This window comes from Peromyscus californicus, unplaced genomic scaffold, assembly GCF_007827085.1.
Source record: "Peromyscus californicus insignis strain IS unplaced genomic scaffold, ASM782708v3 Scaffold_10__1_contigs__length_136768540, whole genome shotgun sequence".
NCBI classification, from domain to species: domain Eukaryota; kingdom Metazoa; phylum Chordata; class Mammalia; order Rodentia; family Cricetidae; genus Peromyscus; species Peromyscus californicus.
The window spans coordinates 110040113-110065901 of record NW_026294391.1 but is presented as its reverse complement, the minus strand read 5'-3'; the positions used below and the strand labels follow the sequence as shown (position 1 = coordinate 110065901).

Below are 25789 nucleotides of genomic sequence, written 5' to 3'. Positions count from 1 at the left end.
GCTAGAGGTTGATGCCAGGCATCTTCTTCAGTCACTTTCCTTCTGATTTTTTCTTTTGTATTAATTTTTTCATACAATATATTTTGATCACAATTTCTCCTCCCCCAACTCCTCCCAGATCCTCCCCAGCTCCCTACCCAACTTTATGGTCTCTCTTTCTTTATCAAAAGAAACCCCTACAAAAATAGAAATCAAAACAAATAAAAACCCAATAAAAAACCCTTACAAAACAAGATGCTAGGGAAGTTCCCAGGAGTCTGCAAGGATGACCCCACCTTAGACTACTAGCAATAGTTGAGAGGGTGCCTGAACTAGCCTCCTCAGGTAATCTGATTAGTGAATATCCTAACTGTGATCATAAAGCCTTCATCCAGTAACTGATGAAAGCAGATGCAGAGATCCAAAGCTGGGTGCCAGGCCAAGCTCCAGGAGCCCAATCAATGAGAGAGAGGAGGGATTCTATGAGCGAGGGACATCGAGATCATGATGGGAAAACTTACAGAGATGGCCAGCCATGAACTGTAAACCAATAGCTGTGGAGCCCCCATGAATCTGGACTAGGCTCTCTGGATAGGCGAGACAGTTGTTTAGCTTAACTGTTTAGGGGTGCCCCAGGCAGTGGGATCAGGATCCATCCCTGGTGCATGAGTGGGATTCCTGGAGCCCAGTGCCTATGGTGGGACACCTTGTGCAGCCTTGGTGCAGAGGGGAGAGGCTTGGATCTGCCTCAGTAGAATGTACCAGGCTCTGCTGACTCCCCATGGGAGACCTTGCCTTGGAAGAGGTGGGAATGGGGGGTGAGTTGTGGGGGAAGGCTGGGGGGCGGGAAGAGGGGGGAGACAGGGATCTGTGGTTGGTATGTAAAATGAATAGAAAATTTCTTAATAATAATAAAAGAAAGAAGTAAAAAAAACCCTGAAAATCAAAACAAACAGAAACTCAATAAAAAGAAAAGTCAAAGCAAAAAGTCCACATGCTCACATGTGACCCCCCACATACACAATCAAAACAAAACCCCTGTGGAGTTGACCTGTGTGGTGGACCATTTACTACTGGCATAGAACCTGGGATATAGTTGCTAAACCCAATGACACACCATTGGAGAAAACAGATTTTTCCTATGCTAGTGGGTATCAATTGCTTCTTCGTTAGGGGTGGCACTCCTTGTCTAATTCCCTCTTGAAGTGCTAAGGCTCTATCTGGCATGAACCTATACTGGTCTTATGAGTGCTGCCACAGTCCCCAAGGGCTGATGAGTATATAAGTCTTGTGTCTGAAAGGCACTACTTTCTTAGAGTCATGCATCACTTCTGGCTCTTACAATCTTTCCAATTTCTCTTTTGTATAGAACCCTGAGCCTTGAGGGGTTTGATGAAGACGTTCTATCTAGGATTGAGTGTTCCAAAATCTCTTACTCTTTGCACATTGTCCAGTTGTCAGTCTCAGTATTAATTCCCATCTACTGCAAGAAGACTCTTCTCTGATGAGGTTTGAGTGATCTATGTGTAGAGCAATATGTAATTTTTGCTATGTTCCTTTAGCAGAATAATAGTATTGGGTATTTCCCTAGGCCCATGCCCTATCTACTCTCAGGTTCTTCGCCTCTTTAGAAGTGTCAGATATGGATTCTACTTTATGGAGTGGGCCTTAAATCCAACCAAAAAGTGGTTGGTTATTTCCATAACATTTGTGCTGCTATTGGACTAGTATATCTTGCAGACAGATCACTGTTGCAGATCATGGAGCTTGTACCTGGGTGATGTTGATAATTACCTTTCTCTTCTGGTAGCATGCAGAGTATCTTTTAGCTCTGTGAGTGCTAGCCAATAATAGAAGTGAAACTGCTAGTTTGGCACCAGCTCAACTTTTCTGTGTTCACTAACATAAGTAAACGTTGTCTTTAACAGTAGGGCCTCACCATCAGGTTTTGTAGAACAACCAGTAGCCTTGGCAATAGCCTGTGATGTTTAGGGCATTCCACGGGATATCTTTGGCCAATGACTCAACAAGATGTAACCCATTTCTAGCAGTAGATGTTTTACTTGGTGGCATTGTCTCCTCCATTATATGGTGATTCCATTGGGATGCCTTCTACATTAGTAGGTTTCCCTTTGGTTCGCAAGGCTTTAATGTTAGTTGTTAGTTGGACCTCTCTGTCTTCCCTCTTTTACTCTCTTCTCCCATGCACTACCCATTTAAACTCCCTACTATTCTAGTTTTCCATTTGTATCTCCACAATACTATATTCTATTTTTCATTCCTACAAAGAGCCTCTCCTGCCCTTTGGTCCCTTACTAGGTACCTAACCTCTGTGGTTTTTCAGATTGTATCACACATAACATCCAAATATAAGATAAAATATAAAAGATTTGTCTTTTGGGTCTGGATTACCTCACTCAGGATTTTTTCTAGCTCCATCCATTCACCTGCAAATTTTATGATTTATTTTTTCTTAACAGCTGAATAATATTTCATTGTCTTATTGTACCACATTTTCATTATTCATTCACCAATTGATAGACATTTAGGCTGTTTCCATTTTCAGGATATTATGACTAGAACAGTAATGAACATGAATGAGTAATTCTCTGAGGTAGAATCTAGAGTCCTTTGGGTATATGCCTGAGTGACATAGCTGGATCTTTAGATAGATCTATTCCTAGCTTCCAGAGGAACTGCCACACTGATTTCCATAGTGGCTATACCAGTTCACACTCCTACAAGCAATGAGTAAGTGTTCTCTCTTTCCTGAATCCTTGTCAGCACATGGTACTATTTGTTTTACTGATTTTGGCCATTCTGACTGGGGTAATTAAAATCTCAAAGTAGTTTTAATTTATGTTTCCCAGATGGCTAAGGATGTTGAACATTTATTTATGTGTTTTTCATGTATTTGTATTTCATCTTTTGAGAACTCTTTTCTTAGTTTTCTGTACACCACTTTAAAAATTGGTTATTTGTTTTCTTTCTTTTGGTGGGGGTGTTTGAGACAAGGTTTCTCTGTGTAGTTTTGGTGACTGTCCAGGATCTTGCTCTGTAGACCAGGCTGGCCTCGAACTCACTGAGATCCACCTGGATCTGCCTCTCAAGTGCTGGGATTAAAGGTGTGTGCCACCACTGCCCAGCAGTTATTTGTTTTCTTGATGTCCAATTTTTATTGTTATTTATGTATTTTACATATTAGTCCTCTAACAGATGTGTAGTTGCTAAATATCTTTTCCCATTCTGTATCCTGCCACTTTGTCCAAATGACGATGTCCTTTGCTATACAGACTTTTTCAGTTTCATGAAGTCCCATTTATAATTGTTGATCTTAGTGACTGTACTATCATCTACTTTATTTTTTGAGACAGTTTTTTTTTGAACTTGGAGCTCACCAGTTTGGCTAGACTAGCTGGCCAGAAATTCCCAGATATTCTCATCTGCTTCCCCACTACTGGGGTTACAGGTGCATACCTCTGAATCTTGCCTTTATGTAGGTGCTAGGGGCCTGAACTCAGGTCCTCAGATTTGTTGAGCGAGGACTGTACCTACTGAGCAAACGTCTTCATTTATAAACTCAATCTCAATGTTTTTCCATATTTGTGGTCAATAGGTGTTAGGTGTAGTTTTGCAAGATATATAGAGTAGGAAGGAACTTATGTTGGCAAAAAGATCAGTCTATTTGGGATTTATTTAAAAAACTATTAGATGAGTAGATATTGGAGTGTATTGTCTATTGGTTTTTGAGGTAATAGGTCTCAGCTTGCTGGGAGGAAGTGAGCATAAGATAAATACATATTTTTAGGCTCATTAATATAACACTTGTTAGTACAGTTGAAAATACTACTCAATAATAGAAATGAAACATAGATCCCCAATTAAGTGAGACAAAATAAACCTCTTACTAAAGGGTTTTCCATATATAGTGTTTTGGAAAATACCAAAAGTTCCTGAATTACTGAACTTTTAGAGGCAAAAAGGGTTTGGGGACTTTATAACTATCCATGAAACAAGGTTGCTGGAGTGTGTCTGCTATGATTGGCTGACTTTCTGAAATATTGGGCTATTGTTCATTGTTTGGCTTTCAAAAACCATGATTATGAATACAAAATGTCACTGACCAAAGACTGTGTTTATAACTAGCTCTGGGCAATACTTGCTACTATGCTGAAAGGAAAATCAGTCTTAATGGGGAAGAACAATTTTATGTTCATCACTGATCACTTAGCACAGTGTATTTTTAGAGCACAGAGCACCCAGTAAGCACCTGCAGAATAAATGGGCAGCATGTATGGGCCATATAAAACACACTGGTTTCTAGTTTGTAGTGATGAAGCTTCTCTCTAGAGTTTAAATAGCACCCCCCTGGACTGAACAATAGCATTCTTATCTTTTCCATAGCCGAACAAGACATTTTCATATTCATCATCTCATATGACCTTCACTTTAGGCTGGGAAGTAAAGGAAGATTTAGAAGCAGTCTCATTTGTGAGAGATAAAGGGAATACCCAGTGTTATGTAGACTCCATGTTTCTCTTTTAAAGGAGAGTGTTAGAGTAGTAGAACAGAGATTCCAATCTGGTGTGAAGACATGCTGACCTCTCAGCCTTAGGTGGGTCTCGTTTTAGAGTGGTTCAAGCCATTGCCCATTTTGCCTCCATGTGCTGACAAACATTATTTCCGATGTGTGTCCAGTTGTGAAATGGGGTAAATACTATACAGAAGTGCATTTAGTTCAAATGTGTATCTTTAGAGATGGTCCACAACTCTTGGTGAAGTAAAACTAATTTATATCTGATTGTGATGTGTGAATACATAAAGTGCTTCTACCCTCTATCACTCAAAGCTTAGGTAATATAAAAACAGGGACAGAGCTACTAAGCTGGGTCGACAGGTAAAGGTGCTTGCTGCTGATCTGAGTTTTGTTCCTGGAATCCAATGGTAGGAGAGACCTGACTCCTGCAGGTTTCTCTCTGACTTCCACATGTGCCTACACACATACATACACAGCCACCTCTGTGCTCCACACACACCTACACACATACACACAGAGACATACAAATAAGTTAGTAAGTATAAATGGGCAGTGCCATACTTTCCTAATAGGATTTAAATATTTGTGATATTTCATTTAAGGTGTTTGCTTGACTGGACTAAAAGTTACATGGATATTCCATGAAACAATATTCCTTGGTGTGTCTGTGAGGTATATCTTGCAGAGATCAGCATTCAGATTGGTGAGCTAAATGAAATAGATGGGCCTCCTCATTGTTGGTGAGTATCATTCCATCTGATGTATATTTGAATGCAACAAAAACATAGAAGTTTGAATTCATTCCTCCCTGGCTGCTTGGGTTGGGACATAGTATTCTTTCCTTTGGCGTTCTTTATTTTTAGCTCTCCAGACTTGAATTAGAATCAATTCCATTAGCTTTCTGCCTGTTGGGTCTTCAAACCACACTAGTGGCCTTCTTGAGTCTCCACTTTATAGGTGGCAGTTTGGAGGACATAGCCACCACAGTTACATAGCTCATTGTAATAGGACTTTTAGGACAAAGGCCCTGACCTGGCAGTCCTAACCAATTAGACTCCACCAGCTATCCAGCTATGTCACTTAAGGAGTTGAGTAATGGTGAAAAGTAGAGAAAGGAAATTTCATGAATGCATGCATTGTGAAGAGGTACAGAGAAGTCCAGTGACTAGAGGTTCATCTTCAATGTGCTTTAGATTTAAATAGAGGAAGAACTGGGGAAAGGAGACATGCATGATTAAGTAGTTCTAGTCACTCTGTGATCACTCTCTCTGTCTCTGTCTCTTTCTCTTTCTCAGCAGTGCTGTGAATCTAACCTAGGGCCTTGAGCATGCTAGGCTAACATTCCACTGCTGAGCTATGCCTCTAGTCTCTCAGTATATGTATGGTCTGGTTGATCATTATCTCGATTCTGGTTCTTCAAGATAGTCCGAAGAAGCTATCTTGCTATCCCTGTCATTTGTCATTGTTTGAAAGGAGCAATGTGGTTCCCATGAGATAATTACTTATGCTCCAGGATACAGTCTTACACCATATATAATTGCCCTCACTTGGAAGGAGTTATGTCCTGCAAGGCTTTGCTAGTCCTGCAATTCAAGGTGACTACAGATTTAGGGCAATGACTTTTCTCTGTGCTTTTCTCCTTGAAGGGGAATAAGACATACAGACAGACAGATACACAAACAGGCAAATACATTGATTGATTGAGTGACCTTAGTATGTCTATACAGATTCAAGCAGGAATCTTACCCAAAGTAAGGGAGACAGACACAAACTGAAGGCAGAGATGGCTGGCTTTCATCCCATTTGTAGTTTTCAGAGGGGTTTAAGTAAGGAGCTAGTGCTCTTTAGCAAGACCAGCTTCTCTTTTTCTCAAAGAAATGAGATCCATTGTGATATTTTTATACATATATATGTCATCATTTTTATGCACATCCCCCTGTCCCTTCTTATTTTCCTTCTTGGAGATCCCCAGAAAATCAGTTTCTAAGCACTCATTGTGTTACTTTATAATACATCTCTTTATATTTTATAGAAATAGATGTTTATTATCTATCTGTCTGCCTGCCTGTCTATCTGTCATCTCCATTCTATTCTCATCCTGTGGAGAACTGTAACTAACAGACTTTGGTATTGAGGTTGGTTCTAGATAAAATATTGATGGTGAGTTTTATGAATTGGTCCTAGGGTTTATGGAACTGGCTCTGAAATATAAAGTGAAATTTAAGGTGCTAATGATTCTGTTTGTAGTAATGAAGAAAGCATCAGTTGTCTACATGTAACTTTGCAAAGAAGATGCACAACATTTCTGCACTGGATACTCTTAATCAGCCATTTACCACTTATAGGAATGAAGGGCTTGGGTAAATGTGTATATAATGCAGCAGGACAGCTTTGGAAAACCAGTGAGTAAAATAAAATCAGCCTTTTACTCCTAATGTCACTGGACAAAGTTCAGAAAGAAAAACTTGAACTCAAGGACTTGAGTTTCCAACTGAAGTGTCATGAAAATGTGTGCCCTGAGGGAGACCTTTTGTTACTGTATCTTCAGGACTAAGACTGCTGAAGATCACTCTGGATGACTTTCCACACATGCTGAACTTTCAGGCCTGTAGGATATGCCATATTGAAATGAAGGCATTGGTTGAAAAGGAACAAGATCCTGTAAGTTTGACTGAAGATGTATGAGACAACTCTGATAAAGTTAGAACTCTGAGCCCATAAATTCTAGTGAGTCATCTTTGCTAGTGGAAGTGGTCTCCTCACCAGACTTAGAGAGTAGCCAATAGAATACCACCCGTGGTCATATTATCCCTCCTATCCCTCTATAAGGGGATTAACCTGGAGTTACCAGAAGAAATTATGATGAACTCTGAGACAGTTACTAAGAATAAAATATTTATCTTCACCACCTTCTACAACCCCTATTTGCTTGCAAACATATAACTATTAAGTCCCTACAGACCTATAAATATAAGGTTCAAAATATGATCTATGGAGAAGTAGGCAAAATTCCAAAATAATCACTCAAGTTGTCTCATTTTTACAAGCTTCTGCTGAGAAGGAAAATATAGGAATGGATACTAAGAATATAAGACAATGTTGGGAGGAGCATACACTTGGATTAAAATTTATGAATATGGACTCAATAAGTATATCACCCAAAAGTTACACCACTAATCTTTCTCCCAGTCTTCCCCAAGGGAACCTACAGGATTTTACTAGGGTAACTTTATACTGTGAAATTTTAATAATATAACTTTAAGAGTCTATTGAACATTGGTTCTGAACTGACACTAGTTCCAGGAGACTAAAAATATCAGTGTGAACTAATAGTTGACCAGAGGTTAGTGAAGCTCAGATGATAAATGGAATTTTAGCTCATGGCTAATCTCACAGTTGATAAAATGACTCCTTGAACCCATTTTGTGGAAACGTGTCAGTTTCAGAATACAAAATTGGAATAGATGCACTTAACCCTTGTCAGAATCCATGATAGGTCATTCGTTCATTGACCTATGTATGAGAGCCATGATGTAACAAAGGCTAAATAGAAGCCAGCAGAACTGCCTATACCCGAAAAAGCAGTAAACTAAAAGCAATGCTGTTTTCATAATATTGAACACTTTTTATAATTAAAATTAGTTTGAAATTCACCCCAGTCAGAATAGCTAACGTTAAGGAAGCTAATGAGAAGTGTTGCTGAAGATATGCGTTAAGGGGAGTCCCTTACTCACTGCTAGTGGGCAATATAAACTGGTGCAGTCATTATGGAAATCAGTATGGATGTTTCTCCAAAGAATAAAAATACAGCTACCAAAGACCCAGGTATGTCATTCTTGAATCTGTGCCCAAAGGACTAAAGTTCTACCACAGTGATACTTACATATACATGATTACAGTTGATCTAGTCACAATAGTTAGGGAAGGAAGCCAGCCCAGATATTTACTCACAGATGAATGCATGAAAAAACTACAGTATGTATACACAATGGAACTTTATGCAACCATAAATAAAAATGGAATTATGACAGTTGTAGGGAAATAGATGTAATTGGAAGTCATTTTGTTAAGCAAAATAAGCCAGGCTCCAAGACAAATATTGCATGTCTTCTCTCATATGCAGATCTTAGACTGTAATTTGTATGTATTATGTGTATGTATATATGTATGTAGTGAGGTGTGGGCTATGAAACTACAAAGGAGAACATGGGGGAGGGGAGAAAAACCTTTAAGGGAGGGAGAAGATGATGGAAAGGAAGAAAGAAAAGGTAATGGAATACATATGACATGAAAGCAGAGGCAGTGAGGCTATTGCGAGGGAGCAAAGGCACCAACAGGAAGAGGTCAGCTGGACAGGAGAGGGGAATGAGATGAATAAGAACAATGCATAACTGAAAATGCCACAATGAAAACTACAATTTGGTATGCTTTCTGAGCAAACCTAATAAAAAAGCAATATCGTTTTTGTGCAGGAGGATGAAAAATAAATCTGACAAGAATTCAGTGTCCTTATATATCAATGAAAATTCTAGAGGTCTGGTGGTATGGGATAGAGATATCCTTCTAAGGTGAAGAATAACTGATTGCATGTTAGTTCTCCTGCAACTAAAAGAAGGGCTCTGAATTTTGAAGGCAATGCATTTATCACTTTGAGTGGGTTATCCTAACCAGCAGTGAAGTGATCTAAAGTCTGCTCATTTTTGGTGGGGTCCACAACAGGAGAAGTTTCTGCTACGTATCCTGAACCAGCTAGCTTGATAAAACTGGATGGCCTTTTAAAGTCTCAGTTACACTGTCATGTATATAGCAATGCCTTGCATATCCAGGAGGATTCTTCTAGAGGGCTTTGTATAATTTGTGACAGCATCCATAGTGCTCCCATGTCCAAGACTGACTCGTCCAGGAATCAAGGGGGTAGAAGCGAGAACAGCAGCACCCACAATTGTCTCCACTGATCTAGTAGCCAAAATTGTACTTCTTATTCTTGTGGCTTTATGCTGTTCCTGCTCAAAAGTCTTAGTTGTAAAAGTCATAGTTGGAACTCTTTCATCAGAAGAAACAACAGTGATCATGTTACTAAAGTTAAGGGTGCTGGCCAGACACTTTGGACTCTTCATTCCTCTGAATCTATAATAGGTGGAGAACGAGCCTATGATGCTGGTTGAGGTGACTTATCCTGGCTACCTTATTGGAATGCTACCTCTGAGTGGAGGTAAGAAAGTACATGTTTGGAATACAGAGGACCCTGTAGAGGTTTGAAACAAGGTGATTCCTTTGGGTGTCTTTTAAGGGTCTGTAATTAAGATTCATGGAAAACTGCCAAGATTAGTAATAGTCAAAGCCATTCAGAAATGAAGGTTTGGGAGGCTCACAGGGAAAAAGTTCATGTAGCCAAACAGTATGTCAGGTATATTGAATATATTTTTAGGATACTTTCTTTTTTTCCTCAATTATTTTATTTGGAAATCATTTTTTTCATACAATATATTTTAATTATGATTTCCTCTCTGCCAACTCCTCCCAGGTCCTCTCCACATCTCCACATCCCCACCACCCAACTCTATAGCCTTTCTTTCTCTTTCTTATTAGAAAACAAACAGGCACCTAAAATAATAAAATAAGAGAAAATAAGAACAAACAAATGAAAATAGGACAGACAAGCAAGCAAACAGAATGGGTTCATCTGCGTGCAATACAATTATAAGCCAAAAACCCCTGCACATTAAACAAATACTGACACAATTAGATTTAGAAATAGACAATTCAACAATAATATTTGGACATATCAATCCTCCACTTTGAAAAACAGGAAACAAGAGAGAAAAATTGCAAGTTATTTGTATTGACCTAAGTGACGTTTATAGGACAAAGCACCCAACAACAATGTGATAATGTTTTCATATATATTATTGCTGCTTCTGTCTTGGATACTTTTCATCTCACCAAAGTCAAGTCTGTTTTATGTACTTGACTTTCCAAAACTTATGACTGATTTGAAGTGAGAACCTTTCAATTTGTTAGTAACATGTTTAGAAATGAATTGAGATAACTTTTTGTTTTGTTGTTTGCTATTCATTTGTTATTTTAGGGAATATTACACCCCAGAAATTGACACTGATTGCAGTTACAGGGAGTGACAGAGGCTGACAGATTGTTGTCATGTTTCCAGTTAGAGTTAAGCAGGGAAGTTTTTTCAAACTCATAAAAGCTAATTACAGTTGATGCACTGATATAGAGTTAGGCAGAAGTACAGAATTCTCCTTTAGCTTTTTTTTGATATTAGAAGCAGTGTTGGGGACTGCAGAGATGGCTCAGCAGTTAAGAGCACTTGTTGCTCTTGGAGAGGACCCGAATTTAGTTCCCAGCACCACACAGTAACTCATAAATATCTATAACTCCAGTTCCAGGGGATCCAATGTCTTCTTCTGAGATCTATGGCGCACATATATGCATTTAGGCTAAACACTCATACACATCAAATACAATAATCTTAAAAAGCAGTAGTATGTAGCTAGAGTTTTCCGGCCTGGCCCACAATCAGGACAAATCTCTGACACCCGCCAGTCCCACAGCCGCTCAGACCCAACCAAGGAAACACAGAGACTTATATTGCTTACAAACTGTATGGCCATGGCAGGCTTCTTGCTAACTGTTCTTATATCTTAAATTAATCCATTTCTATAAATCTATACCTTGCCACGTGGCTCGTGGCTTACCGGCATCTTCACATGCTGCTTGTCATGGTGGCGGCTGGCAGTGTCTCCCTTCCACCTTCCTGTTCCCTCAATTCTCCTGTCTGTTAATCCCGCCTATACTTCCTGCCTGGCCACTGGCCAATCAGTGATTTATTTATTGACCAATCAGCAACACATTTGACATACAGACCATCCCACAGCAGTAGTATTAAAGATAATTTTTAATATATAGAAAAGTAGAGGGAACAGTGCCAGGACCCCCATATACCCATTAGCTGGCTCTAACTATCATCACTTCATTGTGACCCTTGCTTTGTTTATACTCCCTTACCTATTCTTCATTAATTTATTACTAGGTCTAGATATTATAAAATCCCCTTTTGTAAAATCTTGTAGTCAGGCAGAGGTACATGCCACCCATGCATTGAGTTATGAGTTGGGAGGTCAAACCTCTGATTACTAAGGAATAATGTAATTTTTCTTGGCCTCAGATTCTTTCTGTGTAAAAAAAGAGGTTTAGTCTTCACATTGGCTCTCCACAACGTCTACACTGTACATTAGAGTCATTTAAAGATCTATAGGAAATTATGGAACCTTTTGAGAGAGTGACCTTTCTTTAATATTTAAAGGAGAAGGGGAATGAAAAGGTGGCTCACTGCTCCTTCATTATAGTGATTGCTGTTTGTGTTTCTAATACCTGCAAAATAGTAGGTAAAATATATTTTGTTACTTTATCACTGTACTTACATTAGATCTATATTAATACCTTAAGTCATTATTATTAGTTACCTAATTTTGCCAAAATCATTCATTTCTAAAAAAATTATCATATATAAGTGTGTGTGTTTATTTTGCATGAGTGCATGTGCTTGCATTGAGATGTTTTTCTAGGCCCCCACCCTCAAATTATACTTGTTTTTGTTGTTTACAGTTTGATTTTTTTCTTCTTGGTTTAATATGTATTTCTGATATGTTGTAGGAAGGAAGACAGGATTACTTGTAGTGTGCAGTGCTTAAAAGAAAGTACTTCAGTGTAATGATAGCATGGATTAAAAAAATCAATTACCTTAAATTTATATTGTATCTTTCCTCTGAAATCTCAAGCCCTTACACAGAGACTATAAAATTATGGGAACCCAGGAGCTAAGCCTTGGTGGAAAGAGTGCTGTATCAGAAAAAAAAAAAAAAAAACAAAAACCATGTTCTGTTAAATGCAGAATCTTTCTACTCCAGACCCAATGAAGCACAATGTGCATTTTATTTTATTATTTATTAAAATATATGTGATTTGTATTAACATATACTAATTGTAAAAAGAAATAGGTTTTGTTGTCACATTCCATATATGCATAAGATATTTGTGGCTCCTTCTATTATCTTATATCCTCTTTTCTCTCCCCTTCCCTTTCCCTCCTAAATCTCTAATAGTCTCTCTTTAGCTTTTATGTCCTTTCCCTGGATGTCACAAATGAGAGAAAATGTCACACTTTTCTTTTTGATAATTGGCTTATTTCACTTAACATAATTGATCTCAGAATATATATTTAAAAAAGAGATCTGGTGCTAGCAAAATTTCTCAGCATGTAGAAGCACTTGCTGTTAACCCTGATAACCTGAGTTTGATCTCCAGGACCTACATGGTAACCAGAGAGAACTGACTTCCTGAAGTTGTCCTGTGAGTTCTACATGTGTACATGGCAGGTGAGTCCCCACTCTTCTCCATGAATGGATGAATAAACACTTAAAAAGAAATACACATGATTCATATGCACATAACATTGAGAAACTATTTTATGTCCTCAAACTATTTTAGCTGTTCCATTGGTACCAGCTATTTACTTACCTTGTGATAATGAGAGATGGGGTTAGTGTTCCAACTATAACCTAGGTTGGGAACTCAGAAATGACTGTCCTCAGGGTCCAGCCTAGGCTATAAAATAAATAGCACAAAATGGGCCTTAGAATAGTTAATGCTGGCTTCCTGGAAATGTCTTTTTTAAAAAAAATTCCATCAATTAATCTCAATGGTGTCTTGGTTTAACTTTTCTGTACAACACTGACTTCAAATGATGTCATCATGTGGCCCTGTCTTTCTACTCTTCTATTCAATTAAAATATAATTACATCATTTCTTCCTTCTATTTCCTTCCTCCTAACCCTCCCACATATCCCCTACTCTCTCCCAAATTCACAGCCTCCCTTTTACAAACCATTGTTGTTATATACATGTAAAAATGTATAAATACATTCATACAACTTGCTGAGTCAGTTGTTTGGTGTTGCCTGCATGTGTATGTTCCTAGGGATGACTGTTTCATACTGGATAATCAATTAAGGCTTATCCCTAAGGAAGTCTAATCCTTGACTCTCAGCATTTGTTAGTTACTTGTAGCTCTTCACCTAGAGGTGGGACCCAGTGAAAGTTTCCCTATCTGTGCTAAGTTGTCAGCTGTTGTTGGAATTGTTCAGGCATCCTTCAGGCAGCCATATTTTTGAGATGTGGGAGAAGTTTCCTCGTCATTTCTAGGATACACAATTTCACGGTAGACATCTTGGGCCTTTGACTCTTACAATCTTTCTGCCCCACTTCTGTAGCACAAGTTCTAATTGGTCTTAATAATAAAAACCCAGAGTCAGATATCAGGGTGAAAGCTGAAAGATCAGAGAAGCAGAGCAGCAGCCACAGAAAGACTGCTTACCTCTAGGAATCCTCACACTGAAAGGGGCCAAGCTCTTCTCCCCATCCTGCCTTATACTTCCTCTTTCCACCCAGTCATATCACTTCCTGTTTCCTCCCCGCAAGTGCTGGGATTAAAGGCGTGTGCCTTCCAAGTATTGAGATCTAAGGCAAGTTTTATTTGTGAGGGCACAAACAAAATATCACCACACACTTCCACGTTGTTCCTTGAACCTTAGGTGCAGGAGTTGTGCTGTAGATGTATCAATTGGGAGTGGACACTTCGTGATAACTTGTTCTCTGTATTTTGACTGGTTGTGATTTTCTATAATTGTCTCCTATTGCAAAGAGAAATTTATTTGATGAGAAGTTAGAGCTACACTTATCTGTAGGCATAAGGATAAATATGTAAAGTGCAGTTAGAAAATTATGCTTGTTTAGGAAAATGGTGGTACTAGGTTCTCCTTTAATGTCTATGACCTCTCCAGCCGTGGGTAGATGGCTACATTTCCAGTCAGTACAAGACATGGTTTTCCTCCTGTTGAGTGGGTCTTACCTCCAATTAGCTATTGGTTACCCCTAAGATAAAAGTGCCACTATTGCACCATTGTGGAAATGTTTCCAATCCAATTATTGTTGCACCATTGTGGAAATGTTTCCAATCCAATTATTGTTGTAGTTCATAGGCTTCACAGTTGTGTAGTTGAGTAGGGTTACAGAATACCCCTCTTGTTCGGAAGCTCGCACAGTACCTTCTGATACTCCTTAAGAATGAGGCTTCCAGATTAGTTCTAGCTTGATTCCTCCAAATTCATGTCTTCAGCAGTAGAGCCTTACCTTCACATTCTGGGAGACAACCAAGGGTAACAGTAATAGCCTATATTGTTTTGGGGGATATCTTGAACTCCCCTGATCAACAACTTGAGATGTTTCTCATGAACAGTAGTAGGATTTTTGTTAGATAGTCCATGGTTTGTGGGGAATGGGGAGCATTGTCACTCCAAGTGGCATAACTTCATATATCTATATCTATCTATCTATCTATCTATCTATCTATCTATCTATCTATCTATCTATCTATTTATCATCTATCTATCTATAACTTCATATATATATATATATGTATATAGTGTGTGTGTACTCATATACTTGTGTATTATATACAATTTTAGGGAAATATAAAATAATGACTCCTTACATCTTTTTCAAGCATTCCTAGTGTTATTTATCCCTCCTCCCTCACTCTCCTTCTATATTACCCTCTGTTTTTCTTCCCAGTTAAAGCCTCAACCCCATTATCCAGTTTCTTCCTTCATAACACTCACCATTTCCCACCTTAGGACTCCTTCTGCACCTCCTTGGTACCTTTTTATTTTCCTTGTTTCTGTGGTTACTCCATATTATATGCTCACATTTATAGATTGAGAGCTAAGAACCACAAATGAGAGAGATAGCATGTGACATTTGTCTTTCTGAGTCTGGGTTAGGTTACCTCACCCAATATGATCTCTTTAGTTTCATCCATTTAGTAGCAAAATTCAGGATTTCATTTTTACTTACAGTTGAGTGGTATTCATTATGTATGTGTATCACATTTTCATTATCCATTAGTTGAAGGACAATTAGGTTGTAAATAGAACAGCAATGAACATGGCTGAGCAAGTACCTATGGAGTTAGGATGTCAGCTCCTTTGGGCATACACCAAGGGGTGATATAGCTGGGTCATATGGCAGATTTATTTTTAATGTTTTGAGAATTCTCCAAACTGATTTCCAGAATGACTGCATCAGTTTTCCAACTCACCAACAGTTAATGAGGGTCCCTCCTTACCTACAGACCCATCAGCAGCACCTGCCTTCATCCTCTTCAGTCGCCATGTTTATCTCTGGTAGCATACCCTGTTCATAGGTCCACTCTGATGATCCCTCACCCCCTAGTCCACCTGTACTATATCTAATTTCCAGGCCTATCCTGAGCTTCACATCTGCACAAAGATTCACCCCCATGAATCCTTAGAACCTCTTCTAATGGTGCTATCCTCAATCTCTAGGCCTTGCCACATAGCCTGTATGCTGGCCTAGCCTGAGTCAGCCTAAAATCTTATATCAGATATATACAACCAATGAAAGATGCCCATATGGCCAGTATCATTGAAAAAGCAATATGAAAGGTCAAGACAGTACATCTCTCCCAAAACCTATAGAAATGTTCTCTAATGAAAATTACTAAGTTAAATCACAGGACATAGAATTCAAAAGAACAATTATAAACTTGAAGAATTCAAGGAGTTTAAAAAAGACACAAACTAATAGTCAAATGGACTTAAAGAGCATAACATGAACATACAGTTGAATAAAATGATGAGGAAAATCCAGGATTTCTATTCTTTATTATCTACCAAGTCCCTTTACTATGGGCCCAAAATATACCACAGTGACATAGTCAGACCCAGTGTTAGAACAGACACTTCTTGGTAGGGCTTGTGACTGAGCCACAGAAGCTCTCCAAGTCTGACTAAAATTAACCCTTCCTATATCTTTCCTACCTCCACTACCCAAGGAAGGTTACATTTTCCTATTGACAAGCCTAATTTGTCAATCAAAGTTTTACATCTGGGACAGAGTGATTCTGTTAAGTCATTTATCCTAGTCTGTTGTGTGATGCCAAAAATACTACAGACTGGGTCAGTTATAAGGAAAAGAGGGTTTTTGGGTGCACACTTCCCTTTTTAAAACATGATTTATCATCATCATCATCATCATCATCATTTTTAATATCCAGACCACAGTTTGTCCTCCCTCCTCTCCCCCAAGTCCCTCCCCCCACATCCCCCTGCTGGCCCCCTCATTCACTCTTCCTCCAGTTCTATTCAGAAAAGGGCGGGCCTCCTATGGATATCAACCAAATATAGACTATCAAGTTGCAGTAAGACTAAGGACCTACCCTCATGTTAAGGCTGGACAAAGCAACCCAGTGTGAGAAATAGGGTCCCTAAAACCAGCAAAAGAGTCAGAGACAGTCCTTGCTCTGACTGTTAGGAGTCTCACAGGAAGACCAAGCTATATACTGTAACATATATGGGGAGTGGCCTAAGTCAGTCCCATGCAGGCTCCTTGGCTGTGGGTTCAGTCTCTGCAGGCCCCTATGAGCCCAGGTTAGTTGATTTTGTGGGTTTTCTTGTGGTGTCCTTGACCCTTCTGGCTCCTACAATCTCTCCTCCCCCTCTTCTGCAGAATTCTTCAAGCTCTGCTTAATGTCTGGCTGTGGGTCTCTGTTTCCATCAGTTGCTGGATGATGCCTCTCTGATGACAATTGAGCTAAGCACCAATCTATTGGTATACAGAATATCATTTGGCATCATTACATTGACTTTTTTTGCTGGTTATGTTTGGTTCTATGCTACGTCTCTGGGCTATCCAGCCTCTGGGTCCTGGTGCTCCAGGAAGTGTCATAGATGGGCTCCCTCTCATATCATAGGGCTCAAGCTGAACCAGTCATTAGTTGGCCACTCCCACAATTTCTGCACCACCTTTACCCCAGCACATCTTGTAGTCAAGACAAATTGTAGGTTGAAGGTTATGTGGCTGGTTTGGTGTCCCAATCCCTCCACTTGAAGTCTTGCCTGGTTATAGGAGATGGGCAGTTCAGGTTATGTATCCCCTATTGCTAGGAGTCTTAGCTAGGGTCACCCTTGTAGATTCCTGGGAGTTTCCATTGCATTAGGTTTCTATATCACCTTGAAATGCCTCTCCTTTCCAGTTGTCTCTTCCAATACTTTCCCCTTCCATCTCTCCCACCTGATCCCTTCCTGTTCCTACCCCAACCCATGCCCAGTTCATCCACAAAATCTATTCTATTTCCCCTTCCCAGGAAGATCCATGCATCCCCCTTGAACCCTCCTTGTTACTTAGTTTCTTTGGTTCTGTGGGTTATCTCACTCAGAATGATTTTTTTCTAGTTCCATCCGTTTGCCTGCAAATTCCATGGTGCCATTGTTTTTGACAGCTGAGTAATAATCCATTATGTAAAGGCATTGCATTTTCTTTATCTATTCTTCAGTTGAGGGACATCTAGGTTCTGGCTATTATGAATAAAGCACAAGATCAAGCTAGTCAGTGTTATAATATGGAGGGGAAGGGACGCATGCTCCTCTACCCCTCACTGAGGAACTATAGACAGGTGATGACTTCTAGGGGAAGGAGAGACAGTTTTCTTTAAGGGTGTGGCTCCTGGTAAGTCCACCACACTACACTGGATGACCCCATAGCCATGGTAATATGGGCAGCACAAATTGGAGTCAATGGGTTTTTAGAGAAAGAAAAGAATGACATAAAGTTGGGAGAGATTGGAAGGTGGGGAATGGATCTGGGAAGAGTTAGGAGAGGAGTGCAGGGTAAATATGATCAAATGCATTGCATGAAGTTCTCAAAGAATACAAATATTATATTCAAAACTCTCATACTGAATATTACATTTCTATATGTTTGGCAGAGGAAAAAATCTTGTTCATACCACCGTTATTTCAAGAAAAATTCCAATTGAAGTTTATCTTCACTACCAATTGTGTGATATTCCTTTAGAGATATTTACCTATTATCCTTTTACCCATCACAGAAGCAAGTCTGAGAATCACTGAGTGTGTTAAGAATTATGCTAAATGATGGAATATAGAGATGACTAAAGCACGGCCCTGTTCTCCAGCATCATATAATGGGGGCTATAAAATATGCTCAAGTAGACATCAAGTTCCTGGAGGGCATGGTGCCATCCCCTACTTGTCACTGAATCAATAAAACACACAGCTTTCTCTTGTAATGATCACTTCATTTACCAACCGTTGGCTGAGTTGCTCACCCTGCATGTCAGACTGTGCTGGGAGCTGAGGAAAGAATGATAAATCGAATACATTCTCAGCCCTCAGGTGAACCTTCTGATGGGTGAGACAATGAAGCAGAGACTCCCAAGCCACTGAGGGCACTCCATGCTGCTGGGAAGCAGTAGAAGCAGTGAGTTGTGGAAGGAATGAATTCCATATGGGGTGACATCTAAGGCTGAGTAACTATAACTTTGGGGAGCATATCACTTAAAATAGCAGTGAAAACATATATCGCTGCTGTAGTTTGACTCTGAAACATTCCCCAAAGGCTCATGTGTTATAGGCTTGGTTGCCAAACTGTAGTAGCATTGCAAAGTTCTAGAAGTTTCCATAGGTGAAGGCAGTTGGGAGGAAGTTAGAGGTATGTCTTTGAAAGGGATGCTGAGATCTGAGCTCCATCTCTTTTCACGTCGTTTCTCTTTCTGTCTTTTGCTTCTAGCCCACCATGAGGTAGACAACTTTGCCTCATCCCAAGTCCCTCCATGATGTTCTCCCTCAACACAGGCCCCAAATCAACAGAACCAGCCAACTACGGATGAAGCCTCTAAATCGTGGACCCAAGTTAAGTTTCTCTTTTCTGTAAGTTGTTTATTTTACCACAGTGACAGAAAGCTAAAACATATACAAAAATTAAAGGGGAGCTCCTCTTTCATTTGAAGTAAGGTGTGTGTGTGTGTGTGTGTGTGTGTGTGTGTGTGTGTGTGTGTGTGTGTGTGTGTGTAAAAGATGTTTTTAATGGAACCTATGACACACTTATGACAAATATCTCTAGACTGAAATTGGCAGGGTGATAGTAGCTCTCAATGTTTTTACATTCTCAGTTTATTCATTAAAAAACTCAAATAAAAACCAACAAAACAGAACAAAATCCTGCATTTAAAACAATATAAAATTTGTCATTTAAACCAAAGGTGGTGGTAAGAACTGCTTTTGTGGTCCTTATCTAAATGCTCACCGCAAGGATGCTAATGTATTGAGATTGAAGGAGCCTGACAGCACAGTTTCTTAGGAGGAAGAGTTTGTGGCCCTCATTCCCACCACTACTGTGGAGAAAGTGATGTCTTCCACCTTCAGTCAAGCAAAATAGCTGCTTTAATAAAACCCTATGGCAAGCTTGACCTGTAAGCCTTGAGTTTGTGGGATGGGCACACATTCTAGCAAGAGAAACTGTTGCTATATTGAGATCAGAGAGAGAAAAAAGCTTTATTCCAACTGAGCTCTATTCTCACGGACAAGAATAAAGACTTTCTGTGACCAAATTTGAGACTCATGTATATGTTGCTCTAAAGAATTAAAAAATACATTATATGAAATTCTCAAATAATAAATTAAAAAAATTCCCAAGCATATTTGAACATACTTGGTCTCCTGAGAGTCTTTGTGGGGTCCAATAGTCCAATGCCTTGCACCTGAGCCTTGAATGCATTAGTATCAACTAGAGAAAATATATTATGTAAAACAAGTTGAAAGGCCTCACTGGGGCTATTTTGAGGAACCATGGAACATGCCCCATGAAATAAAGGATTTGTCAGATCCTAGATATGCGAAGATCAAAGAAGATTTTTTAATAGTTGTGATGTTTAATTTTATGTTTCAGTTGTTTGGACCATGGGCTGCCCACAGGTCTAGTAAAATATTCTTCTGAGTGTGTCTGTGAAGATATTTTGGATGAAATTAACATTTGCTTGGTCCAGAGAAAAATGGGTTGTTCTTCCTAATAATGATGGGCCCCACTAAATCAGCTGAAGGGCCGAATAGAAAATAATGACCCTCACCAAGCAAGAGGGAGTCTATCCTTTGTGCTAGGACATTGGATCCCCCCCACCTTTGGATGCAAGCTGAAATATTGGCTCTTATTGGTTTCCCTTTTTTATTTTTCAAAAATATTTTAATTACTTTTTTTGTAATTTCATACAATGTATTTTGATCACATTCACCTCAGCTTCTCCCAGTGACTCCCCCATATCCATCTCTACCTTACCAATACCCAACTTCATTTTATCTTTTCTATGTAATAATCCATGAACTTAAATTTGTATTGCTCATATACTCATGAGTTTAAGGCCATCCACTGGAGTGTGGTTGATTTGCTAGGAGCCACACCCTTAGAGAAAAGTGACTCCCTCCCTCCCTTAGAAGCCATCAACTATTCTAAGCCATGAAACCCTCCCTACATCATGCTAGAATGTGGACTTACTTGACTTTTCAGTTTTCACCCTTATTGTCTTTTGATGGAAAATGACATCAGCTCTTCTGAATCCCTTACAGGACTTGAGACTTTTCACCCTCCTTAACTGGTTTAACCAATTCCTTATAGGACACCTATACTATGTATTCTATAATAAGCACATATATACTATTATACTGTCTTAGTCACTGTTCTATTGCTGAGAAGAGACACCATGGCCAAGGTAATCCTTATAAAAGAAAGCATTTAGTTGGGGGCTTTCTTATAGGTTCAGAGGTTTAGTCCACTATCCTCATGGTGGGGAGCATGGTGGCACACAGATAGGTATGGTGTTGGAGCAGGAGCTGAGAATTCTACATCCTGATCCATAGGCAAAAGGACAAGGGGGGGGACAGTTCTGTGGTTGTGAAACCCCAATGCCCACCCCCAGTGACATACCTCCTCTAACAAGGCCATACCTCCTAATATTTTCAAATAGTTCCTCTCCCTGGTGACTAAACATTCAGACATATGGGGCCATTCTTATTCGAACCACCACATATATTATATATCCTACTATCTTTATGCATTATAAATATATAGTATAGTTCTATATTTCCCATTTATTCTTTTTCTCTGAGAAACTTTATTAGATCTGTTAGGTAAAACCTATGTTATCTTTTATCTGTTCTTCCTCTCTAGGTTCTACCCATGAGCTAACAATCTAGTTGGGAGGAAAGAAGAAGAAAAATATTCATGTTTGCGGAAATGGACACTCCTGGATTAGAAGACAAAAAAACCATTTGGCTCCAGTTCTGCTAAATATTACTTGAGATTTTAAAAAGTGGTCCAACTTTGCTGGAACCTGTGTTTTCAACTCAATGAAATTGGACTTATGTGTTTCTGCCTTGACTCTCTTGGAATTGTTAAAGGGTCTAGAGAGATGGCTCAGTGGTTAAGAGAACTTGCTGCTCTTCTGAAGGACCTGAGTTCTGATCCTGACACTGACAGTGGATGCTCCACGATTGCCTGTAAACTCTAACTCCAGGGTCTCTGACACCCTCTGGTTTATATGGATACTCACATGCATATGACATGCACACAGAGACATACACATAAAATAAAAACAAATATTTAAAACATGATTTGCTAAAAATGAAATCATAAAATTTGCAGGTAAATAGATACAAGTGGAAAATATACTGAGTGAGATACCCCAGATCCAGAAAGACAAATGCTGCCTGTTCTCTCTTATTTGTAGTTCCAAGCTCTGAATCTTTAGATTTGCATATACAACACGAGGTAATCGAATAAGCCAGGGAAGTAGAAAGGGGTCATAGAGAGGGATGAAAAGGGAACTCTAGAATGGGGGAGAGTAGGAGGCCGGTGCAATGAAGAAGTTAATGGGAAAATAGGGAGACTTTAACTGCAGAAGTGGGTAAAAGGTTAATATAGGAAGGAGTGATAAATAACACCAAAGATGCTTGAAAAAGCCATAGAGAAACATATTATAAACTTACTTAAAATGCATACATTCATACATACATACATACATACATGCATACACATGTATATATATGTACATATGTATGTATGCATATGTGTATGTTTTTAATTGAGTTATGCCACATGGGATGATGGTGCTTACCCCAAGAGCCATGCACTATCTAACCTCAGTGCCAGGCATGGGAAACCTCCCCTTAACTTGTTGGTTGGGAGTTTACAACTGTCTCCCAAAACAATATGAACTGTTATCGTTGCTCTTCATTGTCTTCTAGAACTTGAAGGTAAGGGCTGTATTGCTGGATATACCACAGGGCTTCAAAGAATCAAGTTGGAACAGGCCTGGGTGCATCTTTACTGATGACTGGCCCTCATATTACCAGAGGGTACTATGCTAGCTGCCAAGGGAATAGAATAATCAATAGTCCTACACAGTTATGGAGCCTATGAACTACAGCAATGAGTGACCCAGAAAGAAGCTCCCAGTGTTGCAATAGTGGCACTTTTTTCTTGGTAGTAACCAACATCTGTCTAACTGGACTTAAGGCCCACTCAACAGGAGAGAATTAATGACTGGTGCTGTAAACCTAGTCAACTACCCACAGCTAGATAATTTATAAACCCTAAAGGAAAACATATTACAGCCATTTTCCTAACTAATATAATACCTAACTATAATTTAAGTACTTATCCTTATGCCCACATATAAGTGTAGCTCTCACTCATCATCAAAGAAGCTTCTTCTCCTCCTCCTCCTTCTCCTCCTCCTCTTCCTCTTTCTCCTCCTCCTCCTCCTTCTTTTTAAACAAATGGCGACTATTGCAAAGATCTACAACAGGTCAAAATGTAGAGAATAAGAGACCTTGGGGGGCTAACTCCCAACGAATATATCTACAATGCCACCTCTACACCTAAGACTCAGGGAACATTGCATAAAAGGGGATGGAAAGATGACATGAGCCAGAGGACCAGGACACCTGCTGTGAGACAGTGTTCTCTAGAATGCCAGGGAAAAGGGAAAATTCACCCATATTTTCTCAACAGTATGGTTGCCTGAACAAGATGGGCATACTGGTATCAATTGATATGCCAACATGGACAGGAGAAATTTCACAATATCCCACTCCTAGATGAACTATGGGTGCTCAATGGATACTGAGAGGAGAATCAGTTTCCTCCAGGGACACACACACACACACACACACACACACACACACACACACACACACAGAGTATCTGTATTACATATGTAATATATAATATATGTGTGTATTATATATCTAATAACTAAAAGAGGCCATGAATTTGGGAGGGGGAAACATGGAAGGATTTGAAAGGAGAGGGAGGAGTGGGAGTGATGTGGATACAGTGCTCATGTATAAAGTTCTAATAAAATATTTTTAAAGCCATTAAAATGATCAAAAGAGCTATTGTATATGAGCAGTGAACGTGCCAAGGCTGTGTACATATGAGTTCTTATGTTTTAAATTTGAGATGTCCCTGATGGATTCACATTTTTCATGTTTAGTCCCCAGCTTGTAGTGCAAATATGAAGGCTGTGGAACCTTTGGGGGATCATCCTGGCTTGCAGACATAGGCCTCTAGGAGTGGGCGCTTGAAGGTTTAACCAGTCTGCCATCTCTGCTCCTGATCCACTATTGTGTCAGCACATGTTCCCATCATCATTGACTGACTGAGCTGCTCTGTTTGGCCTTCTCTGTACAATAGACTATGATCCTCACAAACTGTGAACCCAAATAAACCTAGGTATTTTGTCTCAGTGATGATAAAAGCAACTAATATACAAGGTATTTCTGTGCCTTGATTTCAGAAGAACAAAAGTTCTTCTGGCTTTCCTCAAACTGCCTTCACCTATGGATTAATATGGTGCTTTCTCAGAAAATTGGGAATCAATCTCCCCCAAGACCCAGCTATACTACTCTTGGGCACATACCCAAGGAATGCTCAATCATACCACAAGGGCACTTGCTCAGCTATATTCATATCAGCATTGTTTGTAATAGCCAGAACATGGAAACAACCTAGATGCCCTTCAACTGAAGAATGGATAAATAAAATGTGGTACATATACACAATGGAATACTACTCAGCAGAGAAAAACAATGACATCATGAGGTTTGCAGGCAAATGGATGGATCTAGAAAAAATCATCCTGAGTGAGGTAACCCAGATTCAGAAAGACAAACATGGTATTTACTCTCTTATAGGAGGATACTAGATGTAAAACAAAGATGACTAGACTGCTACTCACAACTCCAGGGAGCTACCTAGAAAACAGGACCCCAAGAAAGACACAGGGATCACCCAATGACAGAGAAATGGATGAGGTCTACATGAACAACCTGGACGTGAGTGGGGTAATGAAGGGCGAGGGTTGAGGGAAAGAGAGCTTAAGGGAGTGGGAGATCCCAGCTAGATCAAGAACAGAGAGGGAGAACAAGGAATAAGAGACCATGATAAATGAAGACCACATGAGAATAGGAAGAAGCAAAGTGCTAGAGAGGCCCACAGAAATCCAAAAAGATACCCCCACAACAGACTGCTGGCAATGGTCGAGAGACAGCCCGAACTGACCTACTCTGGTGATGGGATGGCCAAACACCCTAATTGTTGTGCTAGAAACCTCATCCAATGACTGAGGGGACCGGATGCAGAGATCCATGGCCAGGCCCCAGGTGGAGCTCCAGGAGTCCAGTTGGTAAGAAAGAGGAGGGATTGTATGAGCGAGAATTGTTGAGACCAAGATTGGGAAAAGCACAGGGACAAATAGCCAAACGAATGGAAACACATGAACTATGAACCAATAGCTGAGGAGCCCCCAACTGAATCAGGCCCTCTGGATAAGTGAGACAGTTGATTAGCTTGAACTGTTTGGGAGGCATCTAGGCAGTGGGACCAGGACCTGTCCTTAGTGCATGAGCTGGCTGTTTGGAACCTGGGGCTTATGCAGGGACACTTGGCTCAGCCTGGGAGGAGGGGACTGGACCTGCCTGGACTGAATCTACCAGGTTGAACTCAATCCCCAGGGGAGTCTTTGCCCTGGAGGAGATGGGAATGGGGGGTGGGCTGGGGGGAAGGCGGGGGGGGGGGGGAGGGGGGAGGACAAGGGAATCCATGGCTGATATGTAAAATTAAATTAAATTAAAGTATAAAATAAAATTTAAAAAAAAGACAATTAGGTCAAAAAGACTTAAATTATCCTTGTAGGATAGGGACAAATGAATATTAACTTAACATCAACTATTTGACATGGTGTAGGGTGGGTAATTAACAGAACTAATTCCATTAATCATTATAACATTTCTAGTTTCATATGTGCTATTATCTCTCTTT

The 25789-nt window shown here is 39.7% G+C and overlaps 1 long non-coding RNA gene across 1 annotated transcript; it reads left to right on the top strand.

The window, feature by feature from the left end:
- Nucleotides 1–858: 858 nt before the first annotated feature.
- On the top strand, nucleotides 859–24235 carry LOC128110844 (uncharacterized). Its single transcript, XR_008218351.1, has 3 exons — nucleotides 859–12912; nucleotides 19205–19344; nucleotides 21635–24235. It is a non-coding gene; the product is annotated as an uncharacterized LOC128110844 (long non-coding RNA).
- Nucleotides 24236–25789: the final 1554 nt, after the last annotated feature.